This window comes from Dermochelys coriacea, chromosome 1 (genome assembly GCF_009764565.3).
Source record: "Dermochelys coriacea isolate rDerCor1 chromosome 1, rDerCor1.pri.v4, whole genome shotgun sequence".
NCBI lineage: Eukaryota > Metazoa > Chordata > Testudines > Dermochelyidae > Dermochelys > Dermochelys coriacea.
The window spans coordinates 200,376,499-200,401,739 of NC_050068.2; the positions used below are offsets into that span (position 1 = coordinate 200,376,499).

At 43.6% G+C, this 25,241-nt stretch overlaps 1 long non-coding RNA gene across 1 annotated transcript in view; it reads left to right on the top strand.

The window, feature by feature from the left end:
* The window catches only part of LOC122459537, a 101,838-nt gene that overhangs the window by 7,209 nt on the left and 69,388 nt on the right, over nucleotides 1–25,241 (top strand). The window lies entirely within an intron of this gene.

Genomic DNA, 25,241 nt, shown 5'->3' on the forward strand with positions numbered 1-25,241 from the left:
TACATAAAAATGATGAGAACACCATCTTCTTGTTGGACAAGCAAGATGGCGCTCCAGAATATTCTTAGACAAGCCACCTTAAAAATGTTTATCACCCACTGTCCTCCATTCATATCATTCTCTAATTAGATCTCTGCAATCATTCAGGCTGGTCAAATTAAAACTGAAGCTGAAGGTATCTAAACCTGTAAACAGCTGTGTCTGAATTAGCTAGAAATCTCATCTCATGGCCCATACAGACCTACATGCTGACCAGATCCCCTTGGTATGATTCATATTATCTCGTGCATGATATTATACATGTCATGCTATTACAAGTTCTCAATGTAGTTGTTTTGGAGTTTTCTTGTTTTGTTTTTGTGTTGGTTTTGGAGCTGGTTTGTTTGTTTTGTTTTTGCACTGAGGAAGCCCTGCTGAGTCAGGACTTTTCTTGTTATAGAAACACTGCTTTTTTGTTTTGGACTGGGTGATGGAAGGAGGTTTTGAACCCTTTGAAGAGTTAGAACCAGTCACTAATTTGTTGGGTGTGAATAGCAGCTTCTTGAGAACTAATGTCCTTTCTCTTTTTGTAACTGAAAGCACCGCTTGACCTGTGACAGTTCTACTGAGAAGATGATGATATCTTTCATTTTTTGAAGTAGGAAGGTAGTATTGTCTAGTGGTTAGAACACAAAATTGGTAATCAAGAGACCTGAGTTCTGTACACAGTTCTGCCACTAGCTTTCTGTGTCACTCCACTGTGCCTCAATTTTTTCATCATTAAAATGAGGATAATGATAGCTCAATTTACAAAGGAGGGTAACTGGATAAAGATCACGATATAAGTGCAATGTATTATCATTAATATACCAGTAGCAAGGATCCTTTTAGCCAAGAATTCTAAAATGCTTCACAAGCAAAGTCTGATGTAGCACTCCTCACTCCAGTGAATAGTCCCTTTGACTTTAGTGGGACTTGCTTGAGTAGGGACTGCAGGATTGGACTTTACATATATACACATACACACATATATAGGTGAGAGTGGGCCTGTCTGCTCACATGGTTCTATGATTTAAGTCAGTGGTAAAACTCCCGTTGACTCCTTTAAGAGCAGGATTGGGCCCAGTGTAACTAAGTCCATGGTAGTGCTGTGATTCTAGTATTCAGCACATACAATTATAGTATCACTGTGCACGTTAGCTGTGATATCGGTGTCAAGTGCTGGTGAAGGCTGAGTTTGGATGATGTGTGTCCACCTTTCCTGCAGACGCACCGCTCCCTACTCTTCTACTTGTGTTAGCATCATGGCTCCTCCCTGCTCCTCCATTTTTAGCTCCACTGTGGAGTTTGAGGTAGCCAGTGTGTGTGGCTCTGGGGATTAATGCTGCAAACAGATACTCCTCACCTGCTGGTATAGAAGGGCTGGGCTGTGCTTGTGGAGAAATTTGTTTCTGTATAATGTAAATGGTGCCAGCTGGAGGTAGTGGTGAAAGTATCCCATAGCATCTTCTGAGGGAAGCTAGCTGAGGGGGAGTGAATGGAGTGGGGGCTACAGCCAGCTGTGTGAATAGAAGGGTATCCTTCTGGGGGGGAGTGGACTCAGTTGTGAAGGAGTGGAAGAGATGAGTTAGTTTAGGAGGGGGCAGAGTGGTGAAAATATCTCCTCCCTGTAAATAGAATCAATATGGGGTACTGGGGTGAAGCCAGTATGGATATCGAATGGCAACAAAGCTTGGAAGATTGGAGAGCAGTCCTGGGCTTGGTCCCTTCCAACCCAGATTTCTAGCCTGACTTTGCCATCTCCAGAGGTTTGGCTTGCTTGAACGGAACACCCATGGGGGAAGCTTGCTTGAAATGAATGTGGTTGCATAGGGGGCAAATGAAAGCAGAGCTGGCCCTGTTGAACATTATACTGGATAAAATTCCCTATTGCAGCAAACCAAGTGAGGAAAGTAGGGAATGGCAAGCACGGAGAGGACAGGCTCACTTCCTGAGCTATGATAGTGAAGCTGTGTGTCATGTGCTGTTCTGCACTATGAAATGAACCCGCCTGCATCCAGAAGAATGGAATTAACTTTTTATTGGGGAAAACAATTAGTGTTACAATACAGAGGACTGCTTCAAAAAAAAGAAACATTTTGGCTAATTTTTAATCCCAAAGTGCACGTAGGCTCCAGGCAACAATACGGTTCAGTGGCCTCACATATTTCAGTTGGAATCAGAATGAAATTGGTTTGGAATCATGCAAGAAAGTAGTTCCACATCCGTAGATTTTTACTGCTTTATCTGCATTTTAAATAAAGCCAAATGGTTCTGTGCTGAAATCATTTAATAAATCCAGATCCCAGGATGAGACTTTAATTGTAAACTGCAGCCTGGAATGAAATCTACAGAGCTAAATTATAAACCTCTTTTAGATGGAATGATAGAAATATGTAATGGAAATGATTGCAAAGGCTTAACTCCAGGATTGCAGCTGGCACTGCCAGAGTTAGTGGAAATATAGCACCCAGGGAACACTGAATCCGAGACCTTTCTGTTCTTCTCTCTTGTGCTTATAAATGATTGAGCTACATGTGCACTATAGTTAAGTCTGGCTTCCAATTTGCATTCTGCTACCTTCTTACCCCCTCCTGCCCTCTTCTATTCTAATTTTCTCAAATCCCTTTTGGGATGATACTTTCTCTTTAGAAGATAAGGCCAGACATGAAAGTCTTTATTTTTGAAATGAGCAAAATTAGTTCAGCCACTTTTAAGTTTTCTGTAAGTACAAATGTAACAAAAATAAACAAGTAACAAACTACTTACCCAGCTGTTCCTCATCAGAAATGTTATGTATTTATAATTCAGAACTGGCTGAACAGATTTCGTTCAAACTTGGCTTGCATTCTAGATTCACTGAGATCTAAGGAACAAGCCAACTTTGAAGGAAATGGACTTGTTACCTTGAAACTATAAATCAGACCCAGGTTCTCTTAGATCACTAGGAGAGATAGCAGAGAATCTGATCCTCAGGATCTAGAAAATAAGAGTATAAACAAAAGGAAAGTTATTCAATTATCCCTGAAGCTAAAGTACATTTTAAGAGTAGCAAAGTCTCTCTTCAGGGTCTGTTATATGAATACATTGACTGTTGAAAATCAGTCAAATTCTTTGGTCCTTCTCTTTCTCTCATGGTCCTGAGTAAGGGGTTGCGGGGGGAAAAATTACTAAGGAATCTTAAGGCTTTGACCCACTGTGCATAATTTTTCACCATACCGTTGCTGTTAGGGGATTACTGATACAGACTAATTGCAAGATCATGAAGTATGTAGTTGAATGCAAAAGCATTTACATTTTATTAAACAAATGTATTGTTAAGGGGCATAATTTGTCACTTTTAAATTGGCAACTTAATTGCCTTTAAACCTTAATTAAACCACTCCCAACCCCTACTGCAAAACTTGTTTGAAGTACATTACTTTGAGGCAGCGAAGGCTCCTTGTGTTAAAACACTAATGGCATAAATTAGTCATTCACAAATATGCTCTCATGGCCTCCCAGGGGCACATATAACTGAAACAACTTTATTTTTATAATAAAGAGGAAAATATTGTTATAAACTGAGTTAAAATCCCTTAAACTGATGATTGAAAGAGCTGCCCTTCATTCTGGTTAAACAACATGTCTGTCTCCAAGGCAAAGGCATACCCAGGGCCACTCAGAAATTTAAAAGACTTTGTGGGTTGGAGAGACGGAAGAGGTGGAAAGGGAGAGAAAGTCTGAACAGAACATGCAGTTGGTCGTACAACCCTGTAAAAGTCCTAGAGAGAGCCTTAGAGGTGAGTTCTGGCTGAAAGAGGTTTGATGCTATGAGCAAGGACACCATTTCCTGTTCTGGTTCCTTGTGTGTTCAGGGAAACAGGGCTTTGTTCATCTCTCTAAATAAACACAATTGCATCAAAGATACCAGACTTCATCAACCTCTCCTCCTAACTGGAGAAACCTACAAGACACTGCATTTTGTCCAGTCACTTGGGTCAAAAGTGTGTTTTGGGATATAAAGAGGCATAAGCATAGAAAAGAGTGTGATAGATAGGACAATATCTTGGACACACCTTATTGAATTAAGTTATGTATCATTGTTGGGCAGGGATTGTATGTAATTACATAGGCAGAGGAAGCAGAGCCCTCCAGGAACTGAGAACAGTGTGGTGTTGGTTAGGCAAATTCACTCAGGCTGTAACCCCTCCAGACAGCTACCATGACCTGGAGAGAGATTTGTATATACCAGTTGAAAGTGGATTCTCAGGGGACGCCCAGACAAAGAAAAGATTTTTGGTTAAATAACCTGAGTCAAAACTGACTCGGGGCTTTGTGCTGATACGACAAATGGATAGGACCTTCTGTTCAAGACTGTGCATCTGCTGGAGCCCTTCCTGAAATGGGGGTGAGCTCTGGCCAGTTAATGAGCATGGGTCTAGGTTCTTTCATCGTTTTAATGTGTTTTTTCTCTAATGCTTTAACCTGAAGAATAAACTTGCTTCCTTAGAAGGCCCTGTGCGGTAACTTAACTGTGGCAATTATATTGTTTACAGTCTCAGAGGAGAAAGCGGCAAAGCAGGCCTGGTTAGGCAGCCTGACTGTGCTGGGGAATTCACAGTGCAGGCAGGGACCTGTGCAGCCTGGAAATAACCTGGTCAAGAGGGAAAGGGATGAGGGTCTCCACCCAAGAGAGATGATGGCTGAGGAGCCGAGAGCCTGAGGCTGGGTGCCCTTGCTGGACCACTAGGGGGAAAACAGGTGCAGTTGCCCTGACTTGTGACAAAGGTGGTTCTTTCTTGAGGTTGTTCAGTTCACCTCATTCTCCTTTTCTGTCTCAACCCTACATGGGAATGCTTCAATTAATAAAGCTAATTCTTGCCCGATACTTCAGTTGGGGCCCTGTTGTGTTAGTGCTGCACATGCACGTAGTAAGGACAGCCTCTGCCATGAAGAGCTTACGGTCTGAGTAGAAAAGACAAATGAGGGGGTGGGAAAGGGAACCTGGGAGCTTTTGGCCCCCAGCCCTGTGTTTGAACTACACTGCCATCCCGTACGCTTTCCCAAATATCTGATGCAGGGTTCTGTGTGGGGTCATCTCTAAGACTGACTTTTTTTTTTTTTTAAACCATGTGCCAATTCTAAATATAGTGCCTTTGTTTATGTTGCCCTGCTGTGCTGAAATCCTTCCCTTTATGAGGTTTGTTCTATGGGCTCAGTACTTCATTTTTCCTTCCCATCCCATGTTTGTAAAGTGCTCTGATGCTTCCAAATGCTGCTCTATTAAATTTGCAAAAAAGTCAAGTATATTTCAAAGCAACTCCCATAACTTCATGTTTTTAATTGTCCAGAATCTCCAACTCTTCTTTGTTTTATTCTAGTTGTAAAATCAAATAGGCTGAACAAAGACAAAGGGACTTTTTTGCTGGGAAAACCTACTCTTGTGTGTGTTTGCACGTGCGTGTGCACGCGGCGGGTAGGGGGGAAGAGTATGCCTGAACTCATTGACTGGACTGTGGGTCTGGGACTAGGCCACTAGGTAGCTAGGATATTGTTTTGCTCTCTTTCATTTCCAGTACTTTCAGCTCTAACAAACTTCTTTGAGGTATTGTTCATGTGAAGCTGTAGATATAGGACTTAAAGTGACAATGGGGGAATGCCTCATTTGTCACTCTAGTGTCCAGAGAAAAGAGGACTGGGCTATGAGGAATATAAAGAAGATTTTATTTAAACTAAAAAGAAAAGGAGTACTTGTGGCACCTTAGAGACTATACGGCTGCTACTCTGAAACCTTTATTTAAACTAAAAAAAAGAAAAGGAGTACTTGTGGCACCTTAGAGACTAACAAATTTATTAGAGCATAAGCTTTCGTGAGCTACAGCTCACTTCATCGGATGCATTTGGTGGAAAAAACAGAGGAGAGATTTATATACACACACAGAGAACATGAAACAATGGGTTTATCATACACACTGTAAGGAGAGTGATCACTTAAGATAAGCCATCACCAACAGCAGGGGGGGGAAGGAGGAAAACCTTTCATGGTGACAAGCAGGTAGGCTAATTCCAGCAGTTAACAAGAATATCAGAGGAACAGTGGGGGGTGGGGTGGGAGGGAGAAATACCATGGGGAAACAGACACACCCCTGGAGCCAGGACCTGGGGTATTCTATCTGCTACCCAAGATCCATAAACCTGGAAATCCTGGACGCCCCATCATCTCAGGCATTGGCACCCTGACAGCAGGATTGTCTGGCTATGTAGACTCCCTCCTCAGGCCCTTCGTTACCAGCACTCCCAGCTATCTTCGAGACACCACCGATTTCCTGAGGAAACTACAGTCCATTGGTGATCTTCCTAAAAACACCATCCTAGCCACTATGGATGTAGAAGCCCTCTACACCAACATTCCACACAAAGATGGACTACAAGCCGTCAGGAACAGTATCCCCGATACTGTCACGGCTAACCTGGTGGCAGAACTTTGTGACTTTGTCCTGACCCATAACTATTTCACATTTGGTGACAATGTATACCTTCAAATCAGCGGCACTGCAATGGGTACCCGCATGGCCCCACAGTATGCCAACATTTTTATGGCTGACTTAGAACAACGCTTCCTCAGCTCTCGTTCCCTAATGCCCCTACTCTACTTGTGCTACATTGATGACATCTTCATCATCTGGACCCATGGAAAAGAAGCTCTTGAGGAATTCCACCATGATTTCAACAATTTCCATCCCACCATCAACCTCAGCCTGGACCAGTCCACACAAGAGATCCACTTCCTGGACACTACGGTGCTAATAAGTGATGGTCACATAAACACCACCCTATATCGGAAACCTACTGACCGCTATTCCTACCTACATGCCTCTAGCTTTCATCCAGATCATACCACTCGATCCATTGTCTACAGCCAAGCGCTACGATATAACCGCATTTGCTCCAACCCCTCAGACAGAGACAAACACCTACAAGATCTCTATCATGCATTCCTACAACTACAGTACCCACCTGCTGAAGTGAAGAAAGAGATTGACAGAGCCAGAAGAGTACCCAGAAGTCACCTACTACAGGACAGGCCCAACAAAGAAAACAACAGAACGCCACTAGCCATCACCTTCAGCCCCCAACTAAAACCCCTCCAACGCATCATCAAGGATCTACAACCTATCCTGAAGGACGAGCCATCGCTCTCTCAGATCTTGGGAGACAGACCAGTCCTTGCTTACAGACAGCCCCCCAATCTGAAGCAAATACTCACCAGCAACCACACACCACACAACAGAACCACTAACCCAGGAACCTATCCTTGCAACAAAGCCCGTTGCCAACTCTGTCCACATATCTATTCAGGGGATACCATCATAGGGCCTAATCACATCAGCCACACCATCAGAGGCTCGTTCACCTGTGCATCTACCAATGTGATATATGCCATCATGTGCCAGCAATGCCCCTCTGCCATGTACATTGGCCAAACTGGACAGTCTCTACGTAAAAGAATGAATGGACACAAATCAGACGTCAAGAATTATAACATTCAAAAACCAGTTGGAGAACACTTCAATCTCTCTGGTCACTCGATCACAGACCTAAGAGTGGCTATACTTCAACAAAAAAGCTTCAAAAACAGACTCCAACGAGAGACTGCTGAATTGGAATTAATTTGCAAACTGGATACAATTAACTTAGGCTTGAATAGAGACTGGGAATGGATGAGTCATTACACAAAGTAAAACTATTTCCCCATGGTATTTCTCCCTCCCACCCCACCCCCCACTGTTCCTCTGATATTCTTGTTAACTGCTGGAATTAGCCTACCTGCTTGTCACCATGAAAGGTTTTCCTCCTTCCCCCCCCTGCTGTTGGTGATGGCTTATCTTAAGTGATCACTCTCCTTACAGTGTGTATGATAAACCCATTGTTTCATGTTCTCTGTGTGTGTGTATATAAATCTCTCCTCTGTTTTTTCCACCAAATGCATCCGATGAAGTGAGCTGTAGCTCACGAAAGCTTATGCTCTAATAAATTTGTTAGTCTCTAAGGTGCCACAAGTACTCCTTTTCTTTTTGCGAATACAGACTAACACGGCTGCTACTCTGAAACCTTTATTTAAACTGAGGCTGTTAGACACCAACCCTGTCTTTTTTGGCTCTCCAGCTCCTATACTGTCTGTGCTGCCCATTGTTACCAAATAGGCTCTCCTGTGAGGTCAGGAAGGAATTTCCCCCCAGGTTAGATTGGCAGGGACCTAGGGTTTTTTGCTTTCCTCTGCAGTGTGTGGATGCAGGTCATTTTCCAGGATTATCTGGCTATATCCCACTTAATCATATTCCTGCGTTGCAGGGGCCTTGGGCACTCGTACACCCTGGTCCCTCCTATTCTCTGCCTGTGGCACATAATAGTCTAGTCTCCTGTGGGCTGTGATACTTATGGTCTGATGTCTGTTGTTGGTAGCTTGTGATATTAAGCAGGTCACACTAGATGGTCTGATGGCCGCTTCTGGCCTTTTCAAAAGGCAAAAGTGGGACACAGGCAGGAGCCCTGGCTAGGCCGAAAGCTGGAGCCACCCAGGGAGCCCTGGACCTTCCACCTGCCATGGGCTGGTGGCTGGGGTGCCTGAGAGCAGCCCCTAGGTCATGTCCCTGCCCCCCAACCAGGGGGGTACTGCCCAGGGCAGGTGGAGAATCTGGGGCTCCCTACAGAGGCCTGGGCTCCCTGGGTGGCTCTTACTACTGCCCTCCTCTGGCTTTTGGCCTGGCCCGGGGGGCAGGGCCTCAGGAGAGAAAGGAGGAGCAGGTGGTGGGGCCTCATGGTAAGCAGGGAGCTGAGGCCCACTTCAGCGCCCTCCCTTCCTCCCTACCACCCCCCACTGGGAAGAGGTTGGCACAGCCACTGAGTCTCAGTGAGGCACAGAGTGGTGCCACAGGGAATCCAGAACAAATGGTGTCATGGAGTTATTCAGGCAGGACTTAAAGGACTCTGCATTACAGGACTGTCCTGCCCAATTCAGTATGGGTGGTCACCCTATTTAAACTATATGACCAAGTCCTGGCCTGGACGCAGTCATGCAATTAACAGCTGCTTGCACAACAATTCTTCCTCAGCGATGTAGTATAATTCATTTGTACAGAACATTCTGATAACACTCACTCTTCCTTTGGGGAGGCAGGGAGGTGTGTTAACACTAGGTAGCGGAGTGGAGACCGGGGAGAAATGGACTGATCTCTCCGATGGGGTAGTGCTGCTTGTCTGCGCTGGCAGCAGTGGGCCCAGAGTGCTGATGCAGCAGAGTCTAAGTGTCACTGGGATGGTGCTCTCGCCAAACCCAAGACCTCAGAAATGATCGGATGATAGAAATGAAGCCCAGAAGAAGTATTTTCAGCCTAAAATGCAGCACATATCCTACCAGTAGGGCTTGAAAAGAACAGGAAAGTGCTTCAGGGTGGAGAGAGCCAATGCTGTGCTCATTTACAAATTGGGGAGAGTTACCTCAGATTCTGCCTCATCACCCCCCCGCGGGGGTGTACCATCCCCTTAGTGGACATCAGTGTTTGGAGCTGGTCTGCAAATTCCAGTGTCCCAGCACTCAGCCTACATTGAGCCCTGACAGACCCTGGTAGAGTTTTTCTATTTCTGTTCTTAACTTCTTTAATCAGCACCAGTGAGATCTGACCTGCACATAGGCAGGCAAAGGGGAAATAATCAATAGCTCACCTGTGCACCATCTGTTAGTCCCCTTTGCTTTCTCCTCTCTGTCTCATCTCATCCCTCAGTCCCTGCAGTGTATCTTGACTTCTTTATGCAGGTGCATTAAAAACAGGGGTCTAACATCCGTGTATATAAAGCTGTATTTTTCATAGTCTGTATTTTTTTAAAGATATTGGGCCAACTTCTGGTTGATGTCAATGGGGTAGTATGGGTGTAAATAAGTAGCATTTGGTCCTTCATTTACTCTTTTGACTAACAATGGACATTGATCAAAAATCTCTACTGCGCTGTCCAAAAGGACCCTGCTTCTTGAAAATGTACAATTAATTTAGAAGGTATGTGTGTGAGAGAGATTGTTCCTTCTATTGGGCTTTACCTCAAACTTGTCAGCTTTGAACTGCATCTGTTACCAAGTTGTCCAGTACTCTTGTTTGCATCACGTAATTCACTGGAACAAGCTGGTGGATCTCAGTGTGTTACCTAGTAGATAATTGCCCCCCTCATAAAATCACCATGGCAGCTTACCACAAAGAGGCCAAAGACTGACTAGATCCTGGAGAATGATTCTAACCTCTTGTTTCCCCACCTTAGGTGTTATATAGAACAGTTGTTATGGATTGGCACGGGTGCAGCCACTGCTGCATCTGGTCTTTGGATAGCAGGGAGACTTCTCTAACGCTACGTTCATTTGTTTTCCTTCCATTTAAAAAAAAAGGGGGGGGGGCTGCTGTTTCACTGGGAGAGGTTAGAGAAAGCCTTGTGTTGATGCCAGACTTTGAAGGCTTAATGGAACATTATAATTTCCCCCACTTTATAAAAACTGCATGTTGCCAGCTCTTGCCCTCAGGCACTAACAGGAGTCTAGGTTGCTCTAAGAGTGTCTCTTTTCTGCTCTTCCCTTTGTGCAGCAGCTCTAATGTCATGAGCAGCTCAGACTGGAATTAACACTTTCCAGCCAACATCATTTAACTATGCCAGAATCAGCTGGCACTGGGTGGTCAGTGTTCTACTGATGTATCTATCCCTGTCTCCTCTGTGACCACCACCTCCTACATGCACTATCCTCAAGTGGTGGTCAGTGTTTCTCCAACACTGTGTCCCATATAGGGTGACCAGATGGCAAGTGTGAAAAATTGGGGTGGGGGGCATAGGTGCCTCTATAAGACAAAGCCCCAAATATCAGGACTGCCTATAAAATTCAGACATCTGGTCACCCTAGTCCCATGTGGCATAGCAGCTTACAGAAAGCTGTTCTAGTATAGGAGACTCAGGCTTTGGCTGGGTTTTCTCTCTCATATGCCCCATGTTGCTTTTGTACAGCATCTGCTTTGTCAATATGGACCCCTTCATATAGCAGAGCATTACACTCACTCCTATGGTTCTAGCCGGTGAAGTCAGGCTATGAATTAAACTCCTGTACAGTCTCCTAAGTCTAGCAGTCATTTAAGGTAACTCCCCGAGCTACTGCGCCAGTGAGCAATACTACTTGTGCTTTTTGAATGGTAGAGATGGCGGAGTGGGGGAATGCCTGGGTGTAGGTGAGGGCAGAAGAATGTCAGACTGGGCTCAGATGCAACACACCTCACAGTCAGAGTGTTGCATGGATGTAACTGACAGTCAAATTTGGTCCATAATAATTGTGGGTATTGCAACAGGGGGGTTACATAGACTCTTCAGTATATTGGGGGTCATTGCTGTAGTAACATTACTTGCAGCTGTATTTAGGCTAGTACGAGAGAACACTCTGTTATTTTTTTACATAAGGAATTACAGATGTATTGGATCAACTGCCATTAGTGAAACATTCCTGAAGAGCCTTCATTTTCCCTCCATAAAATGTGTTCTGCAGGGAGTCCTCATTTTTTCTAGCAAAGTTTTGTAGAACATTTTACTGAGCAGTCATGACAAGATTAGAGTTTTATGGGCCAAGTTCTCTGTTTCTACTATTCTATCGCACAACTAGAAAACTCTGTGGGGTTGCACTGGAATCCCTGAGCACAGAATTTGGACCCCTCTGATTTTCAGCAATACTGTCTATGGTGCATTGTACTAAACCTTAGTGTATTCTGTGCTCTTGTAAAATAACTTTTGAATACATGGCCATTAAATATGACTTAAGAGGAAGGTGCAAGGAACTCTGTAATAGGTATTTATGAATAACCTTCCCAAATGGGAATTTTCTTCCCAAACCATCCCCATCAGCTACTGGCTGGCCTAGGCCCTGAAGAATATCCCTTTATAACAATTTTCAGAGTAGCAGCCGTGTTAGTCTGTATTCGCAAAAAGAAAAGGAGTACTTGTGGCACCTTAGAGACTAACAAATTTATTAGCGCATAAGCTTTCGTGAGCTACAGCTCACTTCATCGGATGCATTTGGTGGAAAAAACAGAGGAGAGATTTATATACACACATAGAGAACATGAAACAATGGGTTTATCATACACACTGTAAGGAGAGTGATCACTTAAGATAAGCCATCACCAGCAGCAGGGGGGGGAAAGGAGGAAAACCTTTCATGGTGACAAGCAAGGTAGGCTAATTCCAGCAGTTAACAAGAATATCAGAGGAACAGTGGGGGGTGGGGTGGGAGGGAGAAATACTATGGGGAAATAGTTTTACTTTGTGTAATGACTCATCCATTCCCAGTCTCTATTCAAGCCTAAGTTAATTGTATCCAGTTTGCAAATTAATTCCAATTCAGCAGTCTCTCGTTGGAGTCTGTTTTTGAAGCTTTTTTGTTGAAGTATAGCCACTCTTAGGTCTGTGATTGAGTGACCAGAGAGATTGAAGTGTTCTCCAACTGGTTTTTGAATGTTATAATTCTTGACGTCTGATTTGTGTCCATTCATTCTTTTACGTAGAGACTGTCCAGTTTGGCCAATGTACATGGCAGAGGGGCATTGCTGGCACATGATGGCATATATCACATTGGTAGATGCGCAGGTGAACGAGCCTCTGATAGTGTGGCTGATGTGATTAGGCCCTATGATGGTATCCCCTGAATAGATATGTGGACAGAGTTGGCAACGGGCTTTGTTGCAAGGATAGGTTCCTGGGTTAGTGGTTCTGTTGTGTGGTGTGTGGTTGCTGGTGAGTATTTGCTTCAGATTGGGGGGCTGTCTGTAAGCAAGGACTGGTCGGTCTCCCAAGATCTGTGAGAGTGATGGGTCGTCCTTCAGGATAGGTTGTAGATCCTTGATGATGCGTTGGAGAGGTTTTAGTTGGGGGCTGAAGGTGATGGCTAGTGGCGTTCTGTTGTTTTCTTTGTTGGGCCTGTCCTATAGTAGGTGACTTCTGGGTACTCTTCTGGCTCTGTCAATCTGTTTCTTCACTTCAGCAGGTGGGTATTGTAGTTGTAGGAATGCATGATAGAGATCTTGTAGGTGTTTGTCTCTGTCTGAGGGGTTGGAGCAAATGCGGTTATATCGTAGCGCTTGGCTGTAGACAATGGATCGAGTGGTATGATCTGGATGAAAGCTAGAGGCATGTAGGTAGGAATAGCAGTCAGTAGGTTTCCGATATAGGGTGGTGTTTATGTGACCATCGCTTATTAGCACCGTAGTGTCCAGGAAGTGGATCTCTTGTGTGGACTGGTCCAGGCTGAGGTTGATGGTGGGATGGAAATTGTTGAAATCATGGTGGAATTCCTCAAGAGCTTCTTTTCCATGGGTCCAGATGATGAAGATGTCATCAATGTAGCGCAAGTAGAGTAGGGGCATTAGGGGATGAGAGCTGAGGAAGTGTTGTTCTAAGTCAGCCATAAAAATGTTGGCATACTGTGGGGCCATGCGGGTACCCATCGCAGTGCCGCTGACTTGAAGGTATACATTGTCACCAAATGTGAAATAGTTATGGGTCAGGACAAAGTCACAAAGTTCAGCCACCAGGTTAGCCGTGACAGTATCGGGGATACTGTTCCTGACGGCTTGTAGTCCATCTTTGTGTGGAATGTTGGTGTAGAGGGCTTCTACATCCATAGTGGCTAGGATGGTGTTTTTAGGAAGATCACCAATGGACTGTAGTTTCCTCAGGAAGTCAGTGGTGTCTCGAAGATAGCTGGGAGTGCTGGTAACGAAGGGCCTGAGGAGGGAGTCTACATAGCCAGACAATCCTGCTGTCAGGGTGCCAATGCCTGAGATGATGGGGCGTCCAGGATTTCCAGGTTTATGGATCTTGGGTAGCAGATAGAATACCCCAGGTCGGGGTTCCAGGGGTGTGTCTGTGCGGATTTGTTCTTGTGCTTTTTCAGGGAGTTTCTTGACCAAATGCTGTAGTTTCTTTTGGTAACTCTCAGTGGGATCAGAGGGTAATGGCTTGTAGAAAGTGGTGTTGGAGAGCTGCCTAGTAGCCTCTTGTTCATACTCCGACCTATTCACGATGATGACAGCACCTCCTTTGTCAGCCTTTTTGATTATGATGTCAGAGTTGTTTCTGAGGCTGTGGATGGCACTGTGTTCTGCATGGCTGAGGTTATGGGGTAAGCGATGCTGCTTTTCCACAATTTCAGCTCGTGCACGTCGGCGGAAGCACTCTATGTAGAAATCCAGGCTGCTGTTTCGACCTTCAGGAGGAGTCCACCCAGAATCCTTCTTTTTGTAGTGTTGGCAGGAAGGTCTCCGTGGGTTAATATGTTGGTCAGAAGTGTGTTGGAAATATTCCTTGAGTCTGAGATGTCAAAAATAGGATCCTAGGTCACCACAGAACTGTATCATGTTCGTGGGGGTGGAGGGGCAAAAGGAGAGGCCCCGAGATAGGACAGATTCTTCTGCTGGGCTAAGAGTATAGTTGGATAGATTAACAATATTGCTGGGTGGGTTATGGGAACCATTGTTATGGCCCCTTGTGGCATATAGTAGTTTAGATAGCTTAGTGTCCTTTTTCTTTTGTCAAAAACCAGTTGGAGAACACTTCAATCTCTCTGGTCACTCGATCACAGACCTAAGAGTGGCTATACTTCAACAAAAAAGCTTCAAAAACAGACTCGAACGAGAGACTGCTGAATTGGAATTAATTTGCAAACTGGATACAATTAACTTAGGCTTGAATAGAGACTGGGAATGGATGAGTCATTACACAAAGTAAAACTATTTCCCCATGTTATTTCTCCCCCCCACCACACCCCCCACTGTTCCTCTGATATTCTTAGGTTTCAGAGTAGCAGCCGTGTTAGTCTGTATTCGCAAAAAGAAAAGGAGTACTTGTGGCACCTTAGAGACTAACAAATTTATTAGAGCATAAGCTTTCGTGAGCTACAGCTCACTTCATCGGATGCATTTGGTGGAAAAAACAGAGGAGAGATTTATATACACACACAGAGAACATGAAACAATGGGTTTATCATACACACTGTAAGGAGAGTGATCACTTAAGATAAGCCATCACCAACAGCAGGGGGCGGAAAGGAGGAAAACCTTCCATGGTGACAAGCAGGTAGGCTAATTCCAGCAGTTAACAAGAATATCAGAGGAACAGTGGGGGGGTGGGGTGGGGGGGAGAAATACCATGGGGAAATAGTTTTACTTTGTGTAATGACTCATCCATTCCCAGTATCTATTCAAGCCTAAGTTAATTGTATCCAGTTTGCAAATTAATTCCAATTCAGCAGTCTCTCGTTGGAGTCTGTTTTTGAAGCTTTTTTGTTGAAGTATAGCCACTCTTAGGTCTGTGATTGAGTGACCAGAGAGATTGAAGTGTTCTCCAACTGGTTTTTGAATGTTATAATTCTTGACGTCTGATTTGTGTCCATTCATTCTTTTACGTAGAGACTGTCCAGTTTGGCCAATGTACATGGCAGAGGGGCATTGCTGGCACATGATGGCATATATCACATTGGTAGATGCGCAGGTGAACGAGCCTCTGATAGTGTGGCTGATGTGATTAGGCCCTATGATGGTATCCCCTGAATAGATATGTGGACAGAGTTGGCAACGGGCTGTCACGGCTAACCTGGTGGCAGAACTTTGTGACTTTGTCCTGACCCATAACTATCTCACATTTGGTGACAATGTATACCTAATGTATCCCCTAATGCCCCTACTCTACTTGCACTACATTGATGACATCTTCATCATCTGGACCCATGGAAAAGAAGCTCTTGAGGAATTCCACCATGATTTCAACAATTTCCATCCCACCATCAACCTCATCCTGGACCAGTCCACACAAGAGATCCACTTCCTGGACACTACGGTGCTAATAAGCGATGGTCACATAAACACCACCCTATATCGGAAACCTACTGATCGCTATTCCTACCTACATGCCTCTAGCTTTCATCCAGATCATACCACTCGATCCATTGTCTACAGCCAAGCGCTACGATATAACCGCATTTGCTCCAACCCCTCAGACAGAGACAAACACCTACAAGATCTCTATCATGCATTCCTACAACTACAATACCCACCTGCTGAAGTGAAGAAACAGATTGACAGAGCCAGAAGAGTACCGAGAAGTCACCTACTACAGGACAGGCCCAACAAAGAAAACAACAGAACGCCACTAGCCATCACCTTCAGCCCCCAACTAAAACCTCTCCAACGCATCATCAAGGATCCAGTTGAAAAAAAAGAATGAATGGACACAAATCAGACGTCAAGAATTATAACATTCAAAAACCAGTTGGAGAACACTTCAATCTCTCTGGTCACTCAATCACAGACCTAAGAGTGGCTATACTTCAGATATACTTCAACAAAAAAGCTTCAAAAACAGACTCCAACGAGAGACTGCTGAATTGGAATTAATTTGCAAACTGGATACAATTAACTTAGGCTTGAATAGAGACTGGGAATGGATGAGTCATTACACAAAGTAATGCATCCGATGAAGTGAGCTGTAGCTCACGAAAGCTTATGCTCTAATAAATTTGTTAGTCTCTAAGGTGCCACCGGTACTCCTTTTCTTTTTGCGAATACAGACTAACACGGCTGCTACTCTGAAACCTATTTCCCCATGGTATTTCTCCCCCCCACCCCACCCCCCACTGTTCCTCTGATATTCTTGTTAACTGCTGGAATTAGCCTACCTGCTTGTCACCATGGAAGGTTTTCCTCCTCCCCCCCCCCCCCCCCGCTGTTGGTGATGGCTTATCTTAAGTGATCACTCTCCTTACAGTAAAAAGAAAAGGAGTACCCGTGGCACCTTAGAGACTAACAAATTTATTAGAGCATAAGCTTTCGTGAGCTACAGCTCACTTCATCGGATGCATTGAGCTGTAGCTCACGAAAGCTTATGCTCTAATAAATTTGTTAGTCTCTAAGGTGCCTCAAGTACTCCTTTTCTTTTTGCGAATACAGACTAACACGGCTGCTACTCTGAAACCTCTCCTTACAGTGTGTATGATAAACCCATTGTTTCATGTTCTCTGTGTGTGTATATAAATCTCTCCTCTGTTTTTTCCACCAAATGCATCCGATGAAGTGAGCTGTAGCTCACGAAAGCTTATGCGCTAATAAATTTGTTAGTCTCTAAGGTGCCACAAGTACTCCTTTTCCTTTATAACAATGAATCACATCTACTGTAGCTGTGAATGTTCTCATTATCCATATACACGTCTAATTCCTTTTTTAATCCAGCTAAGCTCTTGGCCTCAGTGATATCTAATGGCAGTGAGTTCCATGGGTTATAAGTAGCATTTTCCTTGTTCTCGTGTTATGCAAAATAAAAGGCAAAATTAGTGCTCCTGCCTCATTCTTTATTCTGAATACTTCTTCCATGTCTCTGCTGCATAGAGAAGTCTTTCCATGTCATCAGTCTCTGAACCCCCTCTATTTCTGCTATGCCTTTTTGGAGGTAGGGTGTGCAATGCTGGTAGATCAGGTCCAGCTCATGCCAAAGTCTCTAGGCCTCAAGCAAACACTATCAAATGCATAGCTGGAAACCAGTCTGACTCACCTGTGTGTTTTGCTAAAATAGGTATTAGGCTTGTAACAATGTGTTTAGACTTTAATGTATCCAGTAGTTTACAAGCATTTCATAATCTCATTTATATCTCTAAGCCATGCTATAAGGTAATACTTAAGTGTTTGTTCTGGAACTGTAAATCCAGTTAGGGAAGAAACCTCACCAATACTGGTTTGCACCCATGAGGTAGGTTATCTCTGGCAAGGAAGGTCTATTGAATCCAAATGGGCCATTGTAAGTGATCAAAGAACAAGGACTTTGTTGATTGCTCCTGGAGCACTGACAAAGAGGGCGGGGGGGGGGGGCATGCAGGAGCACTCATCCCATCAGCTTGGACTCTAGGAAGGTAAAAATCCCTGACCAAAAGTAATTGGGGTATTTTTTTATGTTGTTTAGATTCTAAGGGGCAAAGATTCCTAAACACAAGCAAGAGATCTCCAGGATTAAGCTGGGTTAGCCCTAAAGGATTTAAGGCATATTTCAGCAGCTTTATCATCATCTGAAACATAACTTTATCATCATCTGAAACTGCAACTCATTTGTATGTATGTGTTTACCTGTTTTAACCTTGTAAATAATTCTCATTTCTCTTTCCTAGTTAATAAACCTTTAGTTAGTTTGTTACAGGGTTGACTATAAGTGTTTGTCTTGGGTTTGAAATCTGAGGTACAATTGACCTGGGGTAAGCGACTGGTCCTTTGGGACTGGGAGTATCCTGAATATTGATACAATTTTTTTTTTTGGTGTAAGCACTCATCTATCACAAAGTATCTTGCCACCCAGGCAAGCTGGAGAATTGAATGCCCAAGGGGACTGTCTGTGACTCCATGGTAAGACTTGTAGTGCTTTATGAGTTCACCCTTGTTACTGGGTTGCTAAAATCTAATTATAGAACATACAGCCAATTGGGTTTTTTGCCTTGCTTCTTGACAATCTGACCTGAGGTTGATATTCTCGCTCAAGAGCCACTGCACACAGGTGACCATGTATTATGAATTTATATGGCACTATAATATTCTCAGGATTATTTCTGGGCCTGAAGTAATGCTCACTGGTCTGTCATTCCCAGCATGCCCCATAAATGGCTCTCTAAGATTGGTCCAAAGTTGCTATGCTCTAGTCATCTGTAGTAGCTGCTGTTAGTGAGAGAACACATTTTTGTTACCAAATTATTCTTAATGTCTTTAGAAGTCTTGATTATAGTCACCAATCATGGTGACTTGCCACTCTTCAATTTATCCGTGAGTTCCAGCACCTCCCTTTTTTGGTCCCTTAATTTCTGACAGTATCTTGTCTCTAATACCCTAAAATACTAAATCCAGGATATGTCATTTCCCAACACCCACTGAGGTGAAGACTGATGCAAAGAAATCATCTAGCTTCTCTTCATTGAGCCTGCCCAAGTCACGGAGAATGCGTCCTGCTGATTTCAGAGAGCAAATCAGTTACACCCAGTTTGAATAGATTCTCCTATGGGACTGGATGATTCAGGAGATTAGTAATAGGAGATGGAGCCTTTCATCTATAGGTAAGACGTTCAAATCCAGTCCAGTTTAACAGGGAATAAAACTCAGTGTTGTCTGAAGGCTTTTTGGCCTGTATGAGCTCAGCCCAGTTCCAGTGTTGACATGTTGTCAGTTGCGGGGATGGTATTTTTTTCCAGTCTCCATAGCAAGGCAAATCGAATGAACCATAGAACCTGAACTGCTCTCTCATCCTAACGCTAGCCCTTACTTACTGGTCAGGGTGGGGGGAATAGGGCGCTGAAGGCTAATGCTGCGGCTGCCGGCTAATGCTGCTGCTGCCCCCCATACTGTACTGCTTCTGTAGATGGAAGAAGTCTCCAGGGCTCTCAAACCAACTCTAAAAACTAATTGTGTAAAGGAATGTATGTACTGATCACTTCAATGTTCTGGTGTGAAATCCTGGCCCCACTGAAGTCAATGGTGAAACTTCCGCTGACTTCAGTGAGGTCAGTAATCTCCTGGAGACCTGTGGAGAAATAGAGTTAGAACTGTAGTTCAGTATTTGACCAGTGCTTTGACCCAGTAGAACAATCAATATGGGATCCTGCCTCAGCCAGTGGCTGTTGAACAGCTATTGAGTTAGATTTATACCCAGCGGTGAAGTTTCCAAGGCATTTTGAAAGGGTTTTGCACTTGCTCTGAATTGATCTCCAGGTTGAATGGTGTCCCACATCTTCTATCCGCATGAGTAATTTACTGTAATTAATAAGGCGCCATTTACATGCAGTCTGTAACGCTGCTCTGACCTCAGCTGCCACCTGGCTATGAGCTCAAGTATTTCTAAGTTCTACATAAAACTATACTGTGCTGCTGGCCATGACTATTTGCAGGCTAGAGCTGCAGTGTGACCTGCTCTCAGGTCAGAACTGAGAGCCCAACTGCATTACATCACATGCTAGTAATTCAAGTGAGAGGCACTGTGGTTTTCTTTCACTCCCCTCTCCTCCTATTTCTATTACAGCCCTGGACTGACTGGGTAGCCTATGACAAGAAACAGTTAACAAGTGGGTGAGGTATGATGCCTGCATAATATAACTTAAAGCAACTGAAAATGAATCAAAGTTCTGTAGTCAGGAGATTGGAAAGGATAAGACTTGATCAACTCCTTCTCCCTTCCCATCAATGTGTGTGTGCGTGCACACTGTAACAAAGCAACCTTTGGTGGGACACTACTGAGAGTATCCTTTCAGGACAAATTGCTTAGAGCAGGGCAGTCACAGCCCAAAGCTGGGGGTCTTTCACTACTGAGGCACACCAAACCAGCCAAATAGAGAGGACTTTGGTTTTACCCCCCTGGCTAACCAGAAGTCATACAGGCAATTTCCTCAGACATTCCAGTTTCCCTGTATCACCACCCGTGCCACTCCTTATGGGGATCAATGGTTATGAAAACCAATACCCCAGTAAAAGAAAAAAAAGGTTCTCCCAATCCCAAAGGACCAAGCCCCAGACCCAGATCAATATACCAGTCAATTCTTACCCACAAATCACGCTGTTGCCAATCCTTTAGAATCTAAAAGTTTATTCATAAAAAGAAAGAAATATAGATGTGTTAAAATTGGTTAAATGGAATCAAATACATACAACAATTGCAAAGTTCCTAGTTTAGGCTTGTTTCAGGCTTGATGAGATTACTGCTGATTTAAACCAATCACGTCTCTGGAGTACCAACATTCCAGTTTGGATGGTTGTTTAGTCCTTTGTTTAGAGCTTCAGTTTCAAGCACAGTTCCTCCAGAGGTCAGAAGCAGGATTGAAGACAAAATGGAGGGTTTTTCAGGGATTTTTATATTCTCTGCCATGTGGAAGGAAACCCCTTTATTCTTACTGTGGAAAATCACAGCACCAAGATGGAGTTTGGAGTCACATGGGCAAGTCACCTGTCATGAAGACTCAGTTTGTAGGTGGCAACCATTGCTCACATGCTATCTTGAAAAGGAGTACTTGTGGCACCTTAGAGACTAACAAATTTATTAGAGCATAAGCTTTCGTGAGCTACAGCTCACTTCATCGGATGCATTTGGTGGAAAAAAAAAAAAAAAAGAGGTTTTTTTTTTTTCCACCAAATGCATCCGATGAAGTGAGCTGTAGCTCACGAAAGCTTATGCTCTAATAAATTTGTTAGTCTCTAAGGTGCCACAAGTACTCCTTTTCTTTTTGCGAATACAGACTAACACGGCTGCTACTCTGAAACATGCTATCTTGAATGTTCCCAGGAAGGCTCCTCAGATGTGGATTGGAGTTTCCCAAGGTCCATTGTCAGTTAAGTGTTTCTTGATTGGGCACATACTCAGAATAGTCCTTTCTCAAGAAGCTGACCAATGGTTTACTAATGCTACTTAGAATCAAACACATTGAGATACAAGTACATAGCCAATCTTCATAACTTCAAATAAAAAAATTATACAAACATACAGACAGCATACTTATCACCAGCAAATTACAACCTTTTCATAGACCCCTTACTTGACCTCCTTTCTACAAGATTTGGTGCAACGATAGGACCTTGGTTGCAACAATGATCTATATGGTCACAGTTCATACACAAGCAATGGGGCTTTTCTCTCATCCAACTTTTATTACAATGGTTAATGTGGTGCAACCTGCATTCACATTGAATCGTATGGCTCTGTACAAATAAGTGGCCAAACTAGGTTAATAGATCTTGAGGCCAGAAAGGACCATTATGATCATTTAGTCTGACCTCCTGTGTAACATCTGTCAGAGAAGCTCTCACTAATCTTTGTATCAAGTCCACAACTGTGAGCTAGAGCATATCTTTTTAGAATGGTACCCAGTCAGTTTCAGGGTAACTGCACTTATATTCCCCCTCTGTGATCCACCAAGGGCACCCATTTAAAGGTTTCTCTTGGGCAGAGGCCTGTGTGTCTCTCCCTCTTGACCAGGGTTTTTCTAGGCTGCATGGTTCCCTGCCTTACACTGTGATATTCCCAGCAAGCCAGACTGACTAAACAGGCCAGTGTCTGTGCTTTGCTTTCTCCCCAAAGGCTGTGAACCACGTAGCTGCCAGCGGCCACAAGTTACCACTCGCTTCTTTGTAAGCAAGCACATTTATTCTTAAGGTGAAAGCATTACAAAGAAAACATTTAAAAAAAATAAAAGAATCTATGTGCATGCTATAAAGCTTACCAGAGGTCACCCACAACTTCAGCCTCAGGCTCTGGTAGGTGTCAGTCCTTCAAAACACGCAACTGGATTTTCCCCTGGTTACAAAATCATAACTGTCTCAGATACAGAACCTGAATCCCAGCTGAACAGGTCAGCCATTTCTTTATGCAGTTCTGGCCTTTGGTCCCTAGGAACAGCTAATCCCCAGACCAAGACCCCTCTCAGGCTAAAGCTTCAGAAGGCTGGGTTTTTGCATAAGTGAAAATGGGGAATTTTATTAACCTCTCCCTAGGGATTCCCAAGTAAAACTGCTTAACATTTATTGTCCCAAAAGTTAATTCTTATCTAGCACACTTTAAATATAGTCCTTAGAATGCTGAGGTCTCACATCTGCTACATTGCCCCCTAGAGAGGTTCCTTACAATCCTGGCCCACAATCACATGCGAACCATTCATTTAATACAATGGACCTCAAAGATACTTGAACTTAATTCAATAAAGGCCTCCCCAAGATGTTGCAGAATGCTGCTATATCTGTCACAATCCAGTCTTGACTTAAAGATTGCAAGTGATGGAGATCAATGACATCCCTAGATACATTTTTCCAATGGTTAATTAACTTTGCGCCTTATTTCGACTCTGAATTTGTTTAGCTTCAGCTTCCCAACCATTGGACCTCTTACAACTTCTGGGCTAAGACTTTGCATGTCAAGTTTCATACCAGAGCACAGTTTTACACCTAAATCATCCCCAAACCACTAGGAGTTACACTAACGTGCTAAAACATCTTTACCAGAACTAATAAGTGGCAGCACTGCTCATTCTGAGAAGTCAGACTCCTAAAGAACTATAGGGAGATACCAGTGGAAGGAGAGGGGAAGAGCAACTCTACTACCAATCTTCAGAGGAGGAAAGAGCACTCCTGGCAATTGCCATCTGGTCACTTTAACTTTATCCCTAACAAAATAATGGAACAAGTATTGGGGGTAAATCTGTGAGCATCTAGAGGTTTACTCAACCAGATCCTAGCCTGCACAAATAGCAGAAATCCTCTCTCAGATCCCAATCCAGGAAGGCACCCCTTGAGCATGTGTGCACTGAACAGGGATGGACTTATTTAACCACATGCTTATTTTCCTGATTCTCTTCCTCTGTGAGATGCACCTGTGAACTCCCTAGCTGCCATGGTGTGGGGGCAGGGATTAGCAGCTGGTGAGGTCATAGACATAGCATTGAGGGGCTAAGAGAGATGTCCCACAGTTAGAAGAGAGCATCTTTGGCTTGTCACTGGCAGTGAGTGAAGGTAATAAGGACAGGAGAACTTAATTGTGGCTACCTGATTTCCGAGGGGTTTTGCAACTGAGGCAGGAGGTGTAGGCAGCATCTGTTAATGGAGGCAGAAGGCACTTCCTTAAAGCAGCAGGCTGGTGACACAGATGCACTTTTAATTCCATATAAGGTCTTCCGTACTTTGTCTCTCTTAAACAGCAGGAAATTAAAAGCAAATCTAAATTCCATCTCCGCACAAGAGCTCTAGTATATTGTAGAATACGCACACCTTGCCCTGTCAGTGTAACGCTTCCTCAGAGGTGCTAACTCAGCAAATTTCATTTCTAGGTGTACATCCATATCTTTGACTACAAAGCATTTGCCCAGCCAGAGATGGTAACTCCAGGATCTCAACATCCCCAAATTTAGGGATAGGTTTGTAACGTCACCCCCTCCTTCCCAAAAATCCAAATTTCACATCTTGCCTTTGCATCTGTGTATTAACTTGACCATAACCTCAGATCTGAACACCATTACTTTTGCTTATGGAAAAGGAGGTTCAAAATTTGAATCTGGACCTTAACATCACAGCTCAGAGTCATCTTCAGCTGAGACTGGTTTTCGTGTTAATTTCCAAACTGGAGTTTGTCCATAGGGAGTAATTTTATATTCCTAAATTCCATATTGATACAATGACTCTAAAATGATTAATCTTATAGTTCGTCATCACCGGGGGAGCAAATATTATGTTTAGTTTCTGCTTTTTGCAATCATTCCATGTATTATTCAAAGATATACATTACAGAAAAGCTCTTACAGTTACTGCCTTGGACTCAGACTCGGGAGACCTGAGTTATATTCCCTGCTCTGCCACAAATTGTGTGTGACCTTGAGCAAATCATTTAGTCTCTCTTAGCCTCAGTTTCCCAATCTATAAAATTGGGAGTAATAACTTCCTTTTTGTCTTAGCCATGAAGAGCTTGTAATCTTATGATTTGTGTTCAGTGCCTAGCAATGGGGCTCCAATCTCATTTGGTGCTTCTAGGCACTACAGTAATGCAAACAATAAATAAAAGGTTTGTTGCTCTCCTGGTTTACTTATGTATATGTCATCCTTTTGAAAATCTGTATTGATAAGGAGGGTGTCTTGTTTTTGTGTTTTTTTTTGTTGTTTTTTTTTAATCTTCTGGCCTACTGGGAGAAATTCAGGCAGAGGAAAGTGACTTACTTCCACTAAACGAGGGCACACACATACTGCCTGCTGAAAAAGAAGAATTTATGTGTACGTATCCAACCCTACATACAAGGAGCTTCCATATTCTATTCATGCCATGAGTGGGAATCAAACACACAGAAGATGTATGTTGAGGCAACAGCTTTTGCTGGGTGGCTGTAGGCACGTAATGTCCCAAAGCACTCCTGCGGCTGTTTGAAATCTCCCAGAATGCCCTTTATCTGTGAGCTGAGCAAAGATAGGGCATCACAACTCAAATATGGATGTATTGAACCATTTGAGCTTAAACCATTTCAGTACAAACAGTTACATTCTCTGGTGTATACCAAGCCAAAAATTCAGGGAATTCAGAATTAAGCTTTGCCATGGAATTCCTAACTCTGTCTTTTTGCTTGCATGCACGCATGCATCCCAGCTGGAGATGGACAACACAATTTAAAGTTTGTGCAGGCCTTTTCACTT